The 18,818-nt window shown below is 28.3% G+C and overlaps 1 protein-coding gene across 3 annotated transcripts in view; it reads right to left on the reverse strand.

Annotated features, from left to right (window-relative positions):
* The window catches only part of LOC111636359 (rab-like protein 6), a 45,580-nt gene extending 30,397 nt beyond the window's left edge, over window positions 1–15,183 (reverse strand). For all 3 annotated transcript variants that reach the window (XM_023381591.1, XM_023381590.1, XM_023381592.1), the window contains exon 1: window positions 14,985–15,183. The gene's annotated coding sequence lies outside the window, so the exon portion shown is untranslated. The remainder of the gene's footprint in view (window positions 1–14,984) is intronic.
* Window positions 15,184–18,818: the final 3,635 nt, after the last annotated feature.

The raw sequence follows: 18,818 nt of genomic DNA on the forward strand, positions 1-18,818 counted from the left end.
AAAGTATATTTATAATTAAATTGAATTATCTGAGTGCTGATATAACCCTCATTATAAATAATAATAAATTTATTTTAAAATACTGAAAAATTATAATAATAGTAAATGTTAATAGGGGCACAATAATGTAATCTTTCGTTGCACTATCTACTCATTTTCATCTACTGTACAAATTTCATCAACCTAAATCTTATTAATCATCATTAAATCTTCATTGACCTAATTTCCTATGAGCCAGACAATGTAAGAATTCGAACTAAAAACAAAACAAAATTAGATTTATGTGGGGAGTCTGATATTAAAAGGTACAGGCCAAAATTACGCTAATGTTTATAAATAAAGAAAATATTTAATACATTCCACAAAAACTGCATACTTTTGTTTATTTCTCAACATAATCACCATAAATGTTGAGACATTTATCCCAGCGCGACACAAGTTTAAACATCCCTTCACAGTACTGTTGCCTGTCAAGTTGCTTGAAGTAGTCCAGAACAGTATCTTCCAATTCCTCCTGATCCACAAAGCGTTTCTCCCTGCCAAAAATTTCTTTAAAGGTCCGAATAAATGAACATCCGACGGGGGCTGAATTTAGACTATATGGAAGATGTTGCAGGACCTCCCAATTCTGCTGTGCCAACTACAGTTTGGTTTAATTTGACATGTGGAGTATAGTCCAGATTTAGCCTGATCATATTTTAATTTAAGTTGCCCTTTGGAGTCTTCTAGACATTTCTCCCTTTGTTTTTATAGTAGACAAATAGAAAGCAGTTCACATATGGTTTAAGATGTACAAACTGTTTATATTTTTATTACAAAATCATTAAAGTAAATGTTAGAACTGCAGTAAAATCTCCGATTTATTTAAGATACAAGCAAAAATAATTAGGCAATATGCATTTTGGGCTTTTCTTTTCCATATAACCTGTCAACAATTGCTGTTTTCTTCAGATGTACAAACTAAATTACTTGAAAAGACAAGTGAATAAATTTAATAACAACTTAAGTAAAAAAAATGAGATAAAAATTTCAAATAAGACTATATATTGAACAACAGGATAAAAAAAAAAATGGAAAAGAAACAAAACCTGCCAATTATTGATCTATGTTGGACCATAACATCAGAAGTAATTTATGTTCTTAATGCAAATTGAAAAAAATTATAATAAGTTTAATCTTCCACCATTAAAATTTAACAGACTGTTTGTTCTAAAGGATTTGAATTCATATGTAATTGCCATAGAAATGCATATTTTACCAATAAAAAGTATTGTATAGATGCAGGTTATTACGTTATTAGATATTTCATTAGATACAGCATTTAATATATTAAAAAAAAAAAGCCTAATTATATTCTTATTTTACTTCAATACACTATGGTAATATTTTAATAACTAATTTTAAATATATTTTATAAATAAAACATTATCTATATTATTGTTTTTTATAACATGAAATCCAAAATACTTGAAGAGCTTTATTTGAGATCATTTTCTACATATCTAGTTCTATTAAAGTAACCTTTTATTTTCTATTATATATATTGTTATATAACATCAAGAAATTTCTACCAATACACTTATAAAGGCATGCCAAAATTTACTATACTATAGAATAATAATGAAGTTCTATATAATATTCTTTTGAGTGTGAATGATATTTTTAACAGACGAAAGAATTTTTATAACAAAACACAACTAATAAAGTACACGTACATCTGTTTTTACAATTGTGCTGATGTAATATCTTACATAATAATTTCAAAAACTTGATATATAATATTCTCTAATGTATTATCGTATTGATATCATTATCCTTATTTATAAACAGGGATATGTAATATAGCCGTAAATAATTTTTAATATAGGAAAAAGTTTTTATTGTAATATGATAATAAACAGTTTTTATCGAGCTCTCGTTATAATTTTGTTTTATTCCATTTAAGTTATATACCAGGTGAGAAAAAAGGAAAATTAACAATCATAATATAATGTTAAGTATAAAATTACAGCCTCAAAATATATATTTTCTAGAAAATATATTTTTAGATTTTCTCAGAAAATGAATGACGACGATTCTATTACATAAATGTATGTTGCGGAATATTAATATTGTATTAATGTAAAAATTAGATATACGATAGTAAAAATCAGCTTTATGTGAACTTTATAAGTATCTTATAATAGTGGCAAGCATTTCAGTGTGTCAAATTACAAAAAAGTTGTTTATTTTCAATGAGCTACTAGAGTCCGTGTTACAACAAAATTCATTATGATTAATGCAGCCGTATTGTAATTACTCCTTGGAAACGGAAACAAATCATTGCTGGTGTAATATTTTAGTTTAGTTTAATGTAAATTCAAACTACTCTTCACAGTGCTCTATTCAAAATAAATCTTTCATAGTATGAAAACTTTCATCTTTATGCTGGAAATTTTATTTATAATCGTCAGAAAACGCTTTTCGGCTCTACTTAAGAGCCCTCGTCAGGTGTTGTATCTTTCCTTTTTAGAAAATTCCAAATTCTCCAAATGCTCTCAAATGTTTTTTAACTTTAGAAAAAAAAGTAAAGTTATATATACAAATGAAAGGTTAAATAAACTAGATTTTGTAGATGAAATAATAAAGATTGTGACGTTAGGACATATTTCTGTTTAAACTCAGTATAAATGATTTTTTTAAAAATAAATATTAGCTTTGCTATTAAATAAATATGCTCCATTAATATTAATTTCAAGAATTTTCAGGTAATATTTTATTTTGTTAAATATGTGTAACTAATAGAGAAACTACATATTGTACATTACTGTTTTCTAACAAGATTCTTTCTATATTTCCTTTACAGAATTGGAAAAAATAGCAAAGTAATGGAATTAATTTTGCAAGCGGCAGAAAGTGCCATCCTAGTTTGGAATTAATTAAAATTTTATTATATACACATACTGTACAGTATTCATTCTAAATTAAATAAAAACGTTTTACTATAAAATAAATTTAAATACTTAGAGTAAATTAATTTAAAAGTAAACATTTTTGATCATGTTTTATTCTCAAAATGTATTAATAATAATAATAAAAATATTAGTTTTTAAAGCTATGTTATAAGAATAAAAAAAAATTCAGACTATTTTACCAAACAAATTAATTATATGAGTATTAATTAATTATGAGGATAGTCTTCGGACTTTACTTGTATACTTAAGGAATAAAAAAACACAACAATTAATATTCCATTATAAGAATTTCTTTCACAAAATTTACTTTAGTGAAAGAAAACGTTTTACAAATATAAAATAATTTGCTTATATCAAATAATATCTGAAAAAAATGAATCATTTTCAAAGAAATTCATGGAATGAATAATAAAATTTTATTCTGTTACTGAAACAATAAAAATTTTAAATAAACGAATGGTTTTTTTCATATAAATTAAACAATTTTTAGAAATTTTCTGTTTAAAATATCTACAAAACTATCATTACAAATGAACAAATATATATATATATATAAAAAAAAAAACAATACGCCAACAATCTAGACTTGATGACAAACAATTATCCTGTATAATAAATAATCTTGATTAACAATATATAAAATCTAGAAGTTTTTATGCTATAAAATATCATTATTTTAACTGTGATTTTTTAACTGATAATGAAAACTTTTACACAATAGTTTAATTTCAAAATCTGCATGAGAAAAAATAATTAGCTATTTAACATAATGACTGTTGATAGTAACTACGTAATGCTATATAATAAACTAGAAATTATGAAAATGATATTACCAAAAAAATCTGACAGAAAGAATGTATTTAAATTTCAAATAGTTTATTATTGAACTTTTTGACTCATTTAAAATCCTGTTTTTTTTTTTAGGAATAACTAAACGTATGTAGAATTTAACACATATTTTATGAGAAAATAAGAATACCATAATTTATATATATAGTATAAAAGACACACAACAAAATTTAGTAAGATAATTATGATTATGTTGTTATATTACAAATATGATGATATATAATATTTATTAACAAACAACTCTGCTAAACCCAATACATCATAATACCAAAGCAAACCATTGCCGTATGCTATCGGCAATATAGATAGCATAATTGGCAACACATCCACACGGTAAGCGGGAATTGTGGGTTTGAGTCCCACTCCGGGCCGATTCTTTTCTTCCAGTAGACCTAAATTATTTAAATCATTTAATTAAAAATTATAATTATTAAATTTACTAAGAGATGGCACCTAACCCCTCCATCTAGTGTCAAATTGTTTGGTAATTTATTAATATTACAGCCGTTATTAACCTTATAGCACACGGCAGTGGTTAGTTTTGGTATTTATTAATTACTTCAGTATCTATACCTTAGCGTAATTAGCTCACATTCAATCATATATCATGCATAAATCCGTGACATAAAATTGAATAAGTCTGTCTAGTGTATTTAAACTAAGTTATGTGAATAATGATATAAAGTTTTTCTTTTTATCACAGTTACAAAAGTTTTTGAAAAACTTTAATTTTAATTTATAGCATAAGGCATTAAAATTTTCATTAGTATTATAAGATGCTGTTAAATTATTATTCAAGGTTATGAATTCCCAATCAAATCTGTAATAAAGATAATTTTATTTCACAATAAAATTTTAATTAGTGAAAGTATTTATGATAGAAAACATGTATGAAAATGCATTGAAATAGTTTTATTTCATAAATTCAATATTAAAATAACAACAAACAACTTCCTGGAAAATGTTATTACAGAAGCGATATTTGAAAAAATTAAAAATGATCAGAACTAGAACAACACAATGCAAACTTTAAAAATATTTTCTATTCAGCTGTTGAATAGAAACATTTTTGATTACTATTGAAATTTTGAGTCACGATTCAATAAATTCCTAATTAATTTCTAGATTTGAAACTTAATTCTTTGTATGTATGCATTATTATTAAATAAAATTTTTGGTTTTTTAATTTTTTGTGTTATAATAATAAATCATTTTAATCAAGCATAATGCAATAATTACACTGTATTTTACATCTTGACACAAATATGATAAAAGATTGCATGACATTTGAAATAATGAACGACTCATCTAAATATGGTTTGGAATTTAAATGGCCCTATATTATGGAATTTATAAAGCACATTATTTTAAGAGACATTTTTATTTTCTACATTTCATTAATTTATGCTTTCATTTACTGATTAATTCTTTGAAAACATTAAAATACTATATCTTAATATTTTTATCAGTATGTCTGTAAACAATTATGAGCTAAAATTATTGTGACGTCGTCACAATGCCGAGCTGCAATTTTTTTATTTACTTATACTTTAAAATATATGCTCTTGATCTCAAATTAGTAGTCTTGCACCTCTACATCATACTTTTTCTGATAACAACAGTCATGCCAGTCATCTATGTAATTTTGTTCTGAGGTTAATTTTTTTAATCGAAATCATATTACTTCCTGTCTAGATCACAAGTTCATATATAATCAATCAGGGTATCTTGCCCCCTAAGTTTTCCACATCTGGTCTTGAATCTCATGTATTTAACACTGTTCTTGAGATTAATTAAGGAAGGACAGATAGACAACTGGACAGACGAAGGTGGGAATTATAAGACTACAATTTTTTCAAATTACGAAATTAGTTTGCCAGTTTGATTTGTCTGACAATATGATTTTAGACTGTAAGAAATAGATTTATTTTTACTATCAAATAATCTGCTGGAATTTTATCAGGCTATATTAAGGCTAATTAATAATAAGATATGAAGAAATTTGGCTAATGGTAGAGAGTTAATTAAGCTGCCATCTCATGAATTTATTACAAGATGATGGTTTATGNTACTTAGAAAAACAGTCTTTTATATATATAAAAAACTATATTACATACAAATGTACGAACAAATAAAAACTCAGCGAAGCGGGTCCTTGCAGCTAGTTTATATATAAAAATGCAACACATGACAATCTGCCAAGGGAGGATATCTTTTAGAAGGACTTTCTAAGGAAAACTGGCCCCTATTTTTGTTACAGACATGGAGAAACCATAAAAACTCCATGTAAAAACTCTTTGGTGAGAGCAAATCCATGATCAACTACCGGTTTTCAGTGGTTTTATCCACTCGACCACTGGCAGACTCAAAAAATACTGGTAATTTTTTCTTTTTTTTCCTTTCTACCCCTTCCTGTTTCCTCTCTCTGCCTCTTCTATCTTATAGGCATTAATATAAAGGGTTAGCATGCTTATTGTAAATTTGGCCATGTACACAATGAGGCAGCTGGCTCCTAATGTATTTTTTATCATAAACCCTTAAAAATTCATTAAAATTCAAATTGGCTCCTAAATAAGCATTCTATTATCTAACTGTCAAGTTCTGGCAATCGCAAGATATGCAATTTTACTGTATTTTGATGTTTATATACGTAACTTTAAATTTTTATTATTTCTTTAGCATTTAATGAATCTAAAATTATAAATAATATTTATTTTTAAAACAAAAGTTAAGTTTTGGAAATTAATATTTACAAGCAAGAAGGATTATTAAATATATGCTTAAGAATGATTTCTGTACGATTTAATCAAAATAATAAACCATTTAATAATTCAATAAACAATTTAGTAAATACATTTCTATCTATAACAACAAATTCCATTAACGGAATTAATAGCTGAAATTGTCATCTATAATTGTTAATGAAATAATTCCAAATTTATTAAATTATAAAATATTTATTGATAAATGAGACGCTTATTAATAAATTCATTAAATACAGTGTAAATCATCTTAAACTAAAAATAATCTCAAAAATCAATAATTAAAACATTAATAATTTCTTTTCTATTTTTTTAATAGAAGTTATCTGTAAGACAGATTTTCGTATTTTCTCTGAAATCTTCATGAAAATAATGACAACGTAAACCTTTTCAAATATCAATACTAATTGCTAGAAATATTCCAGTGTTTTCAAGAGAGATGATTTGAATTATTTTAAAATGTTATCATCATCATCAGAGAAAAAATTTTCAAATATTTTCCATTAATCATACATTGAAATTTTTGATTTTTTTTCTAATTGCAGCTTTCTAACTCAGCAATTTTACAACATAAATAGCTATCATCATCAATAATCCATAAATTTATCTTTCTCTTTTTAAATTAAATTATTCATACTACAAAATATTATATGCATTGTCACACTGCTATGACTTTAAATTTAAAATATTATTCACTTTTATAACCATTTAAAAAGTGTTTTCAGACAAATAAACCAGAACGTTATGTTCTTCAAATCCGACGTTCACCCGAGTTCAAGAATTACCGACTGATTTCGAAGAGTCCGAAATAACGGTGTAGGATCTGTCGCTGATTGTACCGCTACTTGAAGAGGGATTGACGAGAATTCCAATCCGAAATGCATTTAAATAAAATATCTAAGAATTAATTGTCTTCTGAGTAATTCTTAAACTTGAGTGAATGTCGAATTCGAGAGACACGACATTTTGGTTTATTTGTCCAAAAAACCCGTTAAAAGTGGTTAAAAAATTAATGATTATATTCAGCAAATATTACTAAGTTTAGCTTCATACTAAAAATATTATTTCTATTCATACATAAGTCATTTATTGTCTTAAAGTTTAAAGCAATTTTAGTAAAACTATTATTATAACTTATCAAGATAAAATACATTTTACTTTAATGAAACAATAAAACAAGAGAAGAGAAGAAGAGATCTATTTTGTACTCAAAGGGGTTTTGTTAATTGTAAAAAAAAAAAAAACTGCATACATCATCCTTATCATCATATTCATAAAGCATCAGATCAACATCAAATTAAAATATGATTAAAAATTGCAAACGAATAATTACTCATTTTATTATTTAATCTTTCAGTTATAAANTGTAAAAAAAAAAAAAACTGCATACATCATCCTTATCATCATATTCATAAAGCATCAGATCAACATCAAATTAAAATATGATTAAAAATTGCAAATAATGAACGACTCATCTAAATATGCATCATCCTTATCATCATATTCATAAAGCATCAGATCAACATCAAATTAAAATATGATTAAAAATTGCAAACGAATAATTACTCATTTTATTATTTAATCTTTCAGTTATAAAACTCTTATTAATATTTTAGAATAAGTATTAAAAATAGACAATACGTAAAAGTGTCTTCTTTGTCCATCGGCGCATGCATTTTACTTAAATTTTGTAAGTTTAAACTTATTTGTCCCGGCAATTTTTATCAAATTTAATTATTGTATTTACTAATAAAAATTAATAATTAACGACTGGAAAATTGCTCATTACTTGAAGCTATTAGAGCATCGTGTTCATTAAAAACAAAAAAATAAATAAAAAAGCAAGGACAAGTCTGATTTAATAGGAAAATTCTAGTAGAGGAAGGAAATGAAGGTCTACTAGTTACATACATAAATTAATAATAAAATTACATGCTTAAGTTATCATTCAAATAAATTAATTTCACAGTTTTAATAACAATAATCTTTCTAATTCAATTTAATCAAGGTCTTTCAATTTTCATAATTGAACAATTCTTGTTACTTAACGAAATATAAATAATTGGACCATTGCAATTTTTATAGCACACGGCAGTGGTTAGTTTTGGTATTTATTAATTACTTCAGTATCTATACCTTAGCGTAATTAGCTCACATTCAATCATATATCATGCATAAATCCGTGACATAAAATTGAATAAGTCTGTCTAGTGTATTTAAACTAAGTTATGTGAATAATGATATAAAGTTTTTCTTTTTATCACAGTTACAAAAGTTTTTGAAAAACTTTAATTTTAATTTATAGCATAAGGCATTAAAATTTTCATTAGTATTATAAGATGCTGTTAAATTATTATTCAAGGTTATGAATTCCCAATCAAATCTGTAATAAAGATAATTTTATTTCACAATAAAATTTTAATTAGTGAAAGTATTTATGATAGAAAACATGTATGAAAATGCATTGAAATAGTTTTATTTCATAAATTCAATATTAAAATAACAACAAACAACTTCCTGGAAAATGTTATTACAGAAGCGATATTTGAAAAAATTAAAAATGATCAGAACTAGAACAACACAATGCAAACTTTAAAAATATTTTCTATTCAGCTGTTGAATAGAAACATTTTTGATTACTATTGAAATTTTGAGTCACGATTCAATAAATTCCTAATTAATTTCTAGATTTGAAACTTAATTCTTTGTATGTATGCATTATTATTAAATAAAATTTTTGGTTTTTTAATTTTTTGTGTTATAATAATAAATCATTTTAATCAAGCATAATGCAATAATTACACTGTATTTTACATCTTGACACAAATATGATAAAAGATTGCATGACATTTGAAATAATGAACGACTCATCTAAATATGGTTTGGAAACAATTTCATTATGTTATCTTTAAAAAAAAATAATGATAAAATTAAAGAAAATGTTAATTTTATTATTAATAAAACATTTTAAAAAAAATTTATATAAATCAAAAAGTAAATCATCATCAAAAAGAATTGATTGTTTCATATCTATATATATATATATATAAAAATGGACATGAATATTTCANTCCATTTAATCCATGCAAGTTGTGATTATCAGAGCCCCTTCGGCCGCCAATTCAAAGTGTTTTAATCTTTAAAATTGGCGTTTACACTTCCCAGGACGAGGACTCACGGGTTGGATTTGTGGGAGACGAGTGTTCGGGTTGTTTCATTGTGTCTAATTACAGAGAAAGAGGTGTTTTACATGTAGGTGCGTGAGTGCGAGATTTCGAGTAAAGGTTAAACGGTGTATATCTTCGTGTACAGTGATGTGTTCTTGTGCGTGTGTGTAATTGAAGAACATCTTTCGGCATGTCTAAAAACAGAAAAACAGTAAATTACAATACGAGAATAAGATGTGTAGAAAAAGAAAACGAAAGAGTTCTTACCATCGGAGATTTCGGGAAATATTCGCTTGTATGATAAACGGTCGCTTCGTCCTTTTCGTGGTAAAGTTGGGGAGAAAGATTCTTCTTCCTCCCAAATGTTCCTACGAAACACGAAGACAGTGAGAAAGCGAGAAGTTCATTTCTTACTTGAGGTAAACATTATTACCTTTATCAGACAGTCTTTCTTCCTGAACAAAATGTTATGAGAAGAGCGAAGGACCTGAACTAGCCTAGCCTAACCTAACCTATCCTAACCGAAGCTCAATCCTCATAACAGCTGTTTGAAAAGACAGGTCGGCCGAATGTAAGACAAGTCCGTAGGTCATGTCCGGATAAGACAGGTCACGTCCAAGAAAAGGTGTCGAGTCCAAGTGAAAAGTGTCAATTCCGGTAAGAGCATCCGGTAATTAAGAACATCTATATTGTAAAAACACTAGTATGTCTTTATGAAGAACTGTAAAATCATCAAATACTTCAAACAAATGGAGTTAACATGAAATTTCTGGGGAATCAAAATAAATATAATTAAATAATGTAATATCAAATATAAATGCAACAAGAGAGGGAGGTTCATTTATAGAACCATGAAGAGCTGTAAATATTTTAAGATATTCTATATGCATTGTATATAATTTCATATATAAACAAATTATTTATTTCAATATACACTCCAAAGTACAACTACAGAAATATTGTGAACAAAACACTATCACTGTTAACTTAAAATCTTAATTTATCTTCCAAATACATTCATTTATCTCACCATTATATTGATAAGAAAATAATTGCTCATGTTTATTTTTTCATATATTAATTAAGTTTTTCTCCTTAAAAAAACAGTCTGAGTCTACTTTCTGATAGATTAGTCACTTATGTGATCATTTTTCTATTGTCATACTATATGTTAAACAAATAGATATGATCTAATATTAATTTGTTTTAAGGTATATGTATACATTAGATTTATTTTGAATATTAGTATTATAACTGGCCAAACCACACAATAAAAACAGATATCTCCTTTATAACACAGTAGTTAGGTTCCGAAAAAGTGTCATGTTATGCAAATCTATGCTACAAGAAACAAAGGACTATTAAAACACATAGGATTAGGTTCCAAAAGTATACTATTCTTTTTCACAATTAAGAGAAATATGTTTATTAAAGCGATCAATAATTAAATAATAATCACAATCAAAAGTATTGCACATTAATATCAATCTTTTCTTCATTGATAAACACCATAAAACATAAGCATTTTCTTTTTGGCAAAATATTGTCATCTTCTGATCTTTCCTGTTGACCATAAGATGAAGTATTGGCAACATCTTGATTCTTCTCTTCTTTTTTGATAAAATCTAATACTTTAATTTTCTTATGTTTGCCTTAGAGATCTTTAAAAATTTAATCTTTTCAAGTAGTAACTTTTAATTTAATCTATAGAAACAAAATACAGTGACAGTCTTTCGATTCATTTACAGCACTACGACTAACAACAACGACACCTGGTTTATAGGGAAGCTTGAATAGGAAGCTAGGACAAGGAAGAAGAAAAATTGTATAATCAGTTCTCATTAAAGGAAGTGGAAAAAATGCACAAAACAAGTTTGTAAATTTAATACTCAAAATCCATGGGCAAATATGAGACAATATGCAAGCTTGCTTGAATAAAAACTATTAAAAATTATGATGTTTCGTACAGGGAATTTCTCCAATTCTCAAACCATGATAGAGCAAAATTGTGTTGTATGAGGGATACCTAGCTGTACTGATAAACTATTAAAACTCTTTTAATTTTTATTTATTTTCTTCTAATATAATTAGTTCTCTTACTTCGAGGCAACATCTTTAAAATATTCATTTACTGATTATAAGTGTGTTTCAGAAACATTTGGCCAAATTTCACAGGAGAAAAACCCTAAAAAAATTTGGGCAGTTTTTTGACTTAAAGCTTAATTTGTGAGCTTTTTATGAACCATTCATAAATGATGTCTTGCTACACCCCATGTTTTTAACTCCATCCCATGTCATTCATTGTCATATTATGACAAAGCTGTTTTCACAAATGATGTCAAATTGGTTTTCATCTCTGATTTGCATTATAATGATAAATATTCAATTTTGTAATGGATATTAACATATAATGATTTATTTATATTTTTATCAAAATAACACACTATGTGACAATAGCATTACATTAATCAATTTTTTTTTTCACTTAACTTTGCTATCAAGTTATTTCATTCCCATGAATTTGTATGGTGTTCTGCAATTGACCCAATGGGAACATTGGAGGCATGTGTCCATAAGAATACTTTGTCCTATCATACAAAATCTATCCACTCAACACACCATCTGCATTATATTCCTACTAAAGAGTTCCAAACAACTTGTTTCTCTTTATTACATGAGAGGTGCTACAGATTTAGAAATCATTAGAGTGTCATTTCTTTACATTTCCTTTTACGAGTCTAACACAGTAACTGCTTAACTTGCAAATACCCTTTCTGTATTGCAACTGTGTTCTTCTTTAAATTATATTTTGAGACATCATGAAGTGTTGATATTAGACACTGGACTTTTTCACATCCACTTTATTTTCTGATGTACTTTACAGTGTATAAACCAATTGTTCCAAATGCCAAAATGTGTTTCTAGCTAGCACCCCACATCTGTTGGCTGATATAAGTTTTCTATAAAGATTGTCAATGTATTGTTGATGTAGTACATAAAATCAAACATCACCATGTATTGTAAACCAGTTAAAAATTCCTAAAATTTGAATAAAAAATAAAAAAGAACCTTGGTGCAATTTCCATTTTAAAAAAATAGAACCAAGTATTCAAATTTCTCAATAGTAAAACAATATATAAAGATTAATAGAGTGCACATGTAACTAAACTCATATTGTCATCAATATAAATTATGTCAGGTCTTGTACCCATTTTGGATAACTCACAAATTCATGGATCACTACAAGCATTGGACTATCCTCATTAGTCATTAATTGATTACTTCTATGGGACATTGTGCTGGCTATTTGTAACAATGAAAATACAGATTACTGGAGAAATACTGTTTGAGCCATAAGAAATAACATATTGGCCCACAGGCAGCCAGTTGGCCATCACTAAACTGTTCATAACTATAAATTTGAAAAATTATTATATAAAAAAATGTTAAAATTTACTTAATTTTTCTAATTCGCTTATAGTTTTATAAAAATAAGTCATTCTCTATATTTAAATCTATTAAATACATTCCTAAAAACCCAATATCATTTTATTTTCTAAAAATCTATTCTATTTCTGTACAATTTATGATTTATAAATGAGAGCATGTTATAAATCTTAATTTTATGTAGAAACAAATTAAAACAAATAGCTATATTAATTAATGTATCTTTAACAGTAGGTAAAGCTAAAAGAGCACTAATGTTTTTGATGTGGTTAATCTCAGGTGTGGACAATCAAAAGTTAAATGCTAGCGCTGGAAGAAAGGATAGAGGGATACATTCAAATAGAGTAAACAAGCAGGTGAGATGGGCTATAATGGTGGCAGTTGATGTGAAAGAATAAGGAGATGTTGCAGGAAAAGGAATTCCTTGTCTCTGCTGTATATACATATGTTGGTAAATGGCAGGGATAAGTAATCCATTGCAAGCCTGGCAATGTCTCATCATTGCATTCAACTTTTGACTGTCCACACCTGAAAATGGCCCAATAACCAGAGCTCTTTTAACTTCATCCACTGTTGAAATTACTGTGACCAGTTCATCTTCATTAAAACAAAATATTGTTTAATTTTAAAAATAAGAAAAAAATTAATTTTTTCAATATAAAAAACAATGTAACATAAAAACTTTATCTAACGTAAGTTAAAATGTCAACCATTCAACTTTGGCTACTACTTTTTTATAGTCATTAAACATTAGAAAACATTAGAAAAGTCCATATTTAGTTAAATGTAACATGATCTGTCTGAAATCATCCAGATATGGTATTTCAATCTTTAATAAACAATCTACTGTCTTTCCATATAGTTACAATTTATCTTTAAAGGAATTCCATGTAACTTTCATATATATAATGTACTTTTCCAAATTATAAAAAGTATTTTAAAATATATAAACATAAATAAACTGTCAGCAAACAAATTTTAAGTGAAAGGACAAATCCAAAGTGTAAGTTAACATTTGTCTTCTATCACAAAACAGATACAAATTACATCAACATATCTTGCAGCTGTGTTTTTTTTATTCGTACTTATTTCAAAATCCATTAATCGCACATGCAGATTTAAACTTTTAGTCCCATCATACTTAATTTATCATCTTCCTTAACAAATCAATACTAATTGCTACGAGGCATTGATTTCAAATACTCGAAAAAAAAAAAATAAAAAAATCAATATCTTACTTTCTACTCTCTATTTTCTAATTATCATCATAACACTCGCTTCTTATAATCAATTGCGTGTATGTTGGGACAAGAATAATATACACTTTTTTTACAATTTAATTAAATTTGTTACGTTTAACTAACAAACTTATCTTGTATGAAATTATGACTGGAGGAACATTTCTTTTCATTCATTAATAATAAAAATTCATGTTTATTTACTTATTTTTCTAAGAAAACCATTTAAATATGGTTCCTTATTACACCATATTGAATTTACTGTATGCATACAAGCAACAGATGAAACACTTTAGTTACAGTTGTGAAATTAATGGTCCATTTAACATTGAGTATAAAGTTTCTGTGAATAAAACTCTGATTAAATCCTGTAGAAAAGAAAAAAAAATATTCAATAAATTGTTTTAAAAAGAATAAACTAAACAGGATATTCTTCTTAAATGGCTAATTTAACTACAGTTGTATCAAATGGGCGAAAATATATCAAGACATGGGAACTAAATTAAGAAACACCAACACTTAAGATATAATTTGTCAAGATAAAAGTTCTTTAACCTTTACACTTACCAAATCAACACATGCAGAACTCTCAACATGTTATATTTTCAATAACTTAAACGTTAAACGATACACATGACACAAAATTAATAAATTACAGCAATTCTTATTGTTTACAACGTTAAATCCATATGCTGTTTTTTAATGGAAAATAAACCATACCAGCTTTAACGTAAAACATCATCAATTCTACACATGGCGTACCCTACCGGTGGAAATGTTAACTTGTAATTTTTTCCATCATCATTATTATTATTTTTTTTTAAATTTTATTATTTTAAAAAAATGAAATTCTAATTCATTACTCGTATTTGTTTTAATAATTTTCTGTAAATAATAATAATAATTAATAATTTATTAAAAATTCGAAAAATATCGAATATATTAATGATTACGTTTCAATAATTTAAAGTAGTCGCTAGAGTACATAGATTAGTAGTCGCACTCGGTCAGCGCCATCTAGGAAAACTGAAAAAAATTAATGTCAAAATTAAGGATTTTAACACCCAAATTACATACTTTTAGAATATAATGGGAAATTATAAAAATAAAAAGAAATTATAGCTTGCTACATTAAAAATTATTCAGCTTATCTTGAAAAAATAATTGATTTCGAAACTTGCTTTAACAGGAAAATTCCACAATGCGTATTGCGCTATTATGACGTATAAAGGAAACTATATAAAGCAGAAGTACGAACTTGCAAAACAATCAACTCACCTTAAAGCCGTCATGCAAGAGTAATCAAATTCGTTCTGCACGCGATAAAAGAATAAAAATATAAGAATTTATTACAACACTACAGCGCGAGGTTGAATCGTTGAAGATCTGTTTTGTCACAAATGTTGCATATTTTTTAAAACTTTTCTGCCCTGTAGGCACTAATAAGTAATAAAACCTTTTTAGCAAGTCAATTACGTTGGGCATGGCCCATATTAATATAGCAGGCCAGGCCCACAATAATGGGCTTGGCCGCTCTATTGGCCGCTCTAGCTTGAAATTTACTTAAAATTAATTTTTCTTGTGGTATATACATTTTTTTATATTGCCAAATAATGTAGCTTTAAAAAAAGTGAATTGAATAGGGAATAAATCGTTGAAATCTTTACTATAAAACGATACTTATTCATTTGTTAATAGATGACCATTGTTAAAGGAGAAGTGTGATGTACAGGGGCAAGCCACAACTAATTTGAGGTGATGAGCACACGTTTTAAATTAACTGATTTAGAAATGTGATTAAAAATTGCAATCCGGCATTGTGACGGTGTCACAATATTGAAGTTAAAATCCTTCTAAGAGATAATAAAAAGGAGGTAATAAGGAGTTAATAATTGTGGGAAATGGAAAAAAGCGTTGCATTTGCCCATCAAAAATAGACAAAGAAAATATGCCAATAAGTGTTAGACTGATATGTAGAAACTACACCATTAAGATGTGTACAGATTGCACACTATATTCATCATTGTAAATAACAAAAGTATAGTAAGACAAACTATCCTTTTGTTCGTTACGTTGTAGACAACAACAACTTTAAACACTGAAGCCGTGAGCCTGAATAGGGATTGGAGAATTGCATTGTTAAATAGGCGAAATAAAGTCAACTGTTTTAATCTCGATCTCTGTTAATTATGCATAATTAAAGACATGATAGATATTATTTATTGCACACTACCTAAGAAAACAATTTTCCTTCGAACCAACGAGATATAATACTATAGGTATTTGGGGGCGAAGAAATTGACTCTCGAAAATTGGCAACTCTGATTCCTGTATATGTAGTCAGTCAGTGACGTTTTGACTTGCCGGACAGTCACTATGATATAAGACACTAGATTATTGGATCAAATTTTATCTGTTGTTATTAAATACAGAACGTCCTCAATATACGACACACTTAATTAAGTTCCTAAAACGCGTCGTGAACAAAATGGTGTACATCGAATATCAATTTCTCACCGAAATAATACACATTGCAGACCAACTAAAAACAATTTATGTGCAAGTGTCTAGTGTACTGTACAATAACGAACTGTTTATACGGAAGTGTCGCTACTTGTTATACTTTCAAGACCTAGTATAACAAGGTGACGGTCGGATATTTGAGCGGTTAAGACTTAAGTCTACCGCTCTGAGATCGAATTCGGGCTGTTGAAAAACCCAGGGCGATCTTACCTGATGTGTCAAGTGCCGTCTCATACAATCTGGCAGCCCACATTATGGATCTTCAGAAACCGAGGATGAGTAAGATTAAAACAGCCCTCCATAAACATAACAAAAAAAATCACCAGCTGCCATATTGCAAGTGTGATTAAATATACGATGAGCACGAAAATCTATAATGATCTTAGGTAAGAGTTAACAATACTAAAATACGAGCGAGATTATTGTTGCTAATGTGTGAAATTCCATTTAATCCATGCAAGTTGTGATTATCAGAGCCCCTTCGGCCGCCAATTCAAAGTGTTTTAATCTTTAAAATTGGCGTTTACACTTCCCAGGACGAGGACTCACGGGTTGGATTTGTGGGAGACGAGTGTTCGGGTTGTTTCATTGTGTCTAATTACAGAGAAAGAGGTGTTTTACATGTAGGTGCGTGAGTGCGAGATTTCGAGTAAAGGTTAAACGGTGTATATCTTCGTGTACAGTGATGTGTTCTTGTGCGTGTGTGTAATTGAAGAACATCTTTCGGCATGTCTAAAAACAGAAAAACAGTAAATTACAATACGAGAATAAGATGTGTAGAAAAAGAAAACGAAAGAGTTCTTACCATCGGAGATTTCGGGAAATATTCGCTTGTATGATAAACGGTCGCTTCGTCCTTTTCGTGGTAAAGTTGGGGAGAAAGATTCTTCTTCCTCCCAAATGTTCCTACGAAACACGAAGACAGTGAGAAAGCGAGAAGTTCATTTCTTACTTGAGGTAAACATTATTACCTTTATCAGACAGTCTTTCTTCCTGAACAAAATGTTATGAGAAGAGCGAAGGACCTGAACTAGCCTAGCCTAACCTAACCTATCCTAACCGAAGCTCAATCCTCATAACAGCTGTTTGAAAAGACAGGTCGGCCGAATGTAAGACAAGTCCGTAGGTCATGTCCGGATAAGACAGGTCACGTCCAAGAAAAGGTGTCGAGTCCAAGTGAAAAGTGTCAATTCCGGTAAGAGCATCCGGTGAAGAAGGGAAAATCGAAGAGGATCATCGCCAAGGAAACGGCAACCGCCCTCAGCAACAAAACCACAGACACCAATGGGCGGATCTCTCCTTCGATTCTTCCCCGTTCTGACTTCCACAGGGCAGTGGAAGTCCCCGTCTAGGACGAAGAGGCAGAACAGGACCAAACAGAAACAGCTGATTGCAGAGACAATGTGTATATGCCGATGGCGATTTAGAGATAGGGTAGACCGCGGTTTAGAAAAATTTCATTGCAGAGACGGCGGTTTTCGCTAGCCACAGTTTAGACAACGATTAGAAACATTTTATTTGACATACTTTCTAGACAACCCTGATAGCATGTTTACACGCCGTTTTACTTGAGTAGAAGTCGCCATATTCAATTGTTAATGGCAGAGTTTCCGTTATAATGGATATTGTTCATTTAATAAATACTGTAAACTGGACGAATCAAGAAAATTATTCATCTCGACAATTACGAAGAGAGAGAGAGTAATACGAGATCGGAATAATAGCGAGGTTGAGGCCGAAGTTTTAAACGTGTACGTCGGAGCCTAGAAGTTTGACAATGGTGTTTGGATAGTCAGTGGAATCATTCTCGACATTCTAAACACCATTGTCAAACTTCTAGGCTTACAGGAAAGCGGCGCTGAACGTCCGACATACACT

This window comes from Centruroides sculpturatus, unplaced genomic scaffold (assembly GCF_000671375.1).
Source record: "Centruroides sculpturatus isolate CEXI.00-Female unplaced genomic scaffold, Cexi_2.0 scaffold1060, whole genome shotgun sequence".
Taxonomy (NCBI): domain Eukaryota; kingdom Metazoa; phylum Arthropoda; class Arachnida; order Scorpiones; family Buthidae; genus Centruroides; species Centruroides sculpturatus.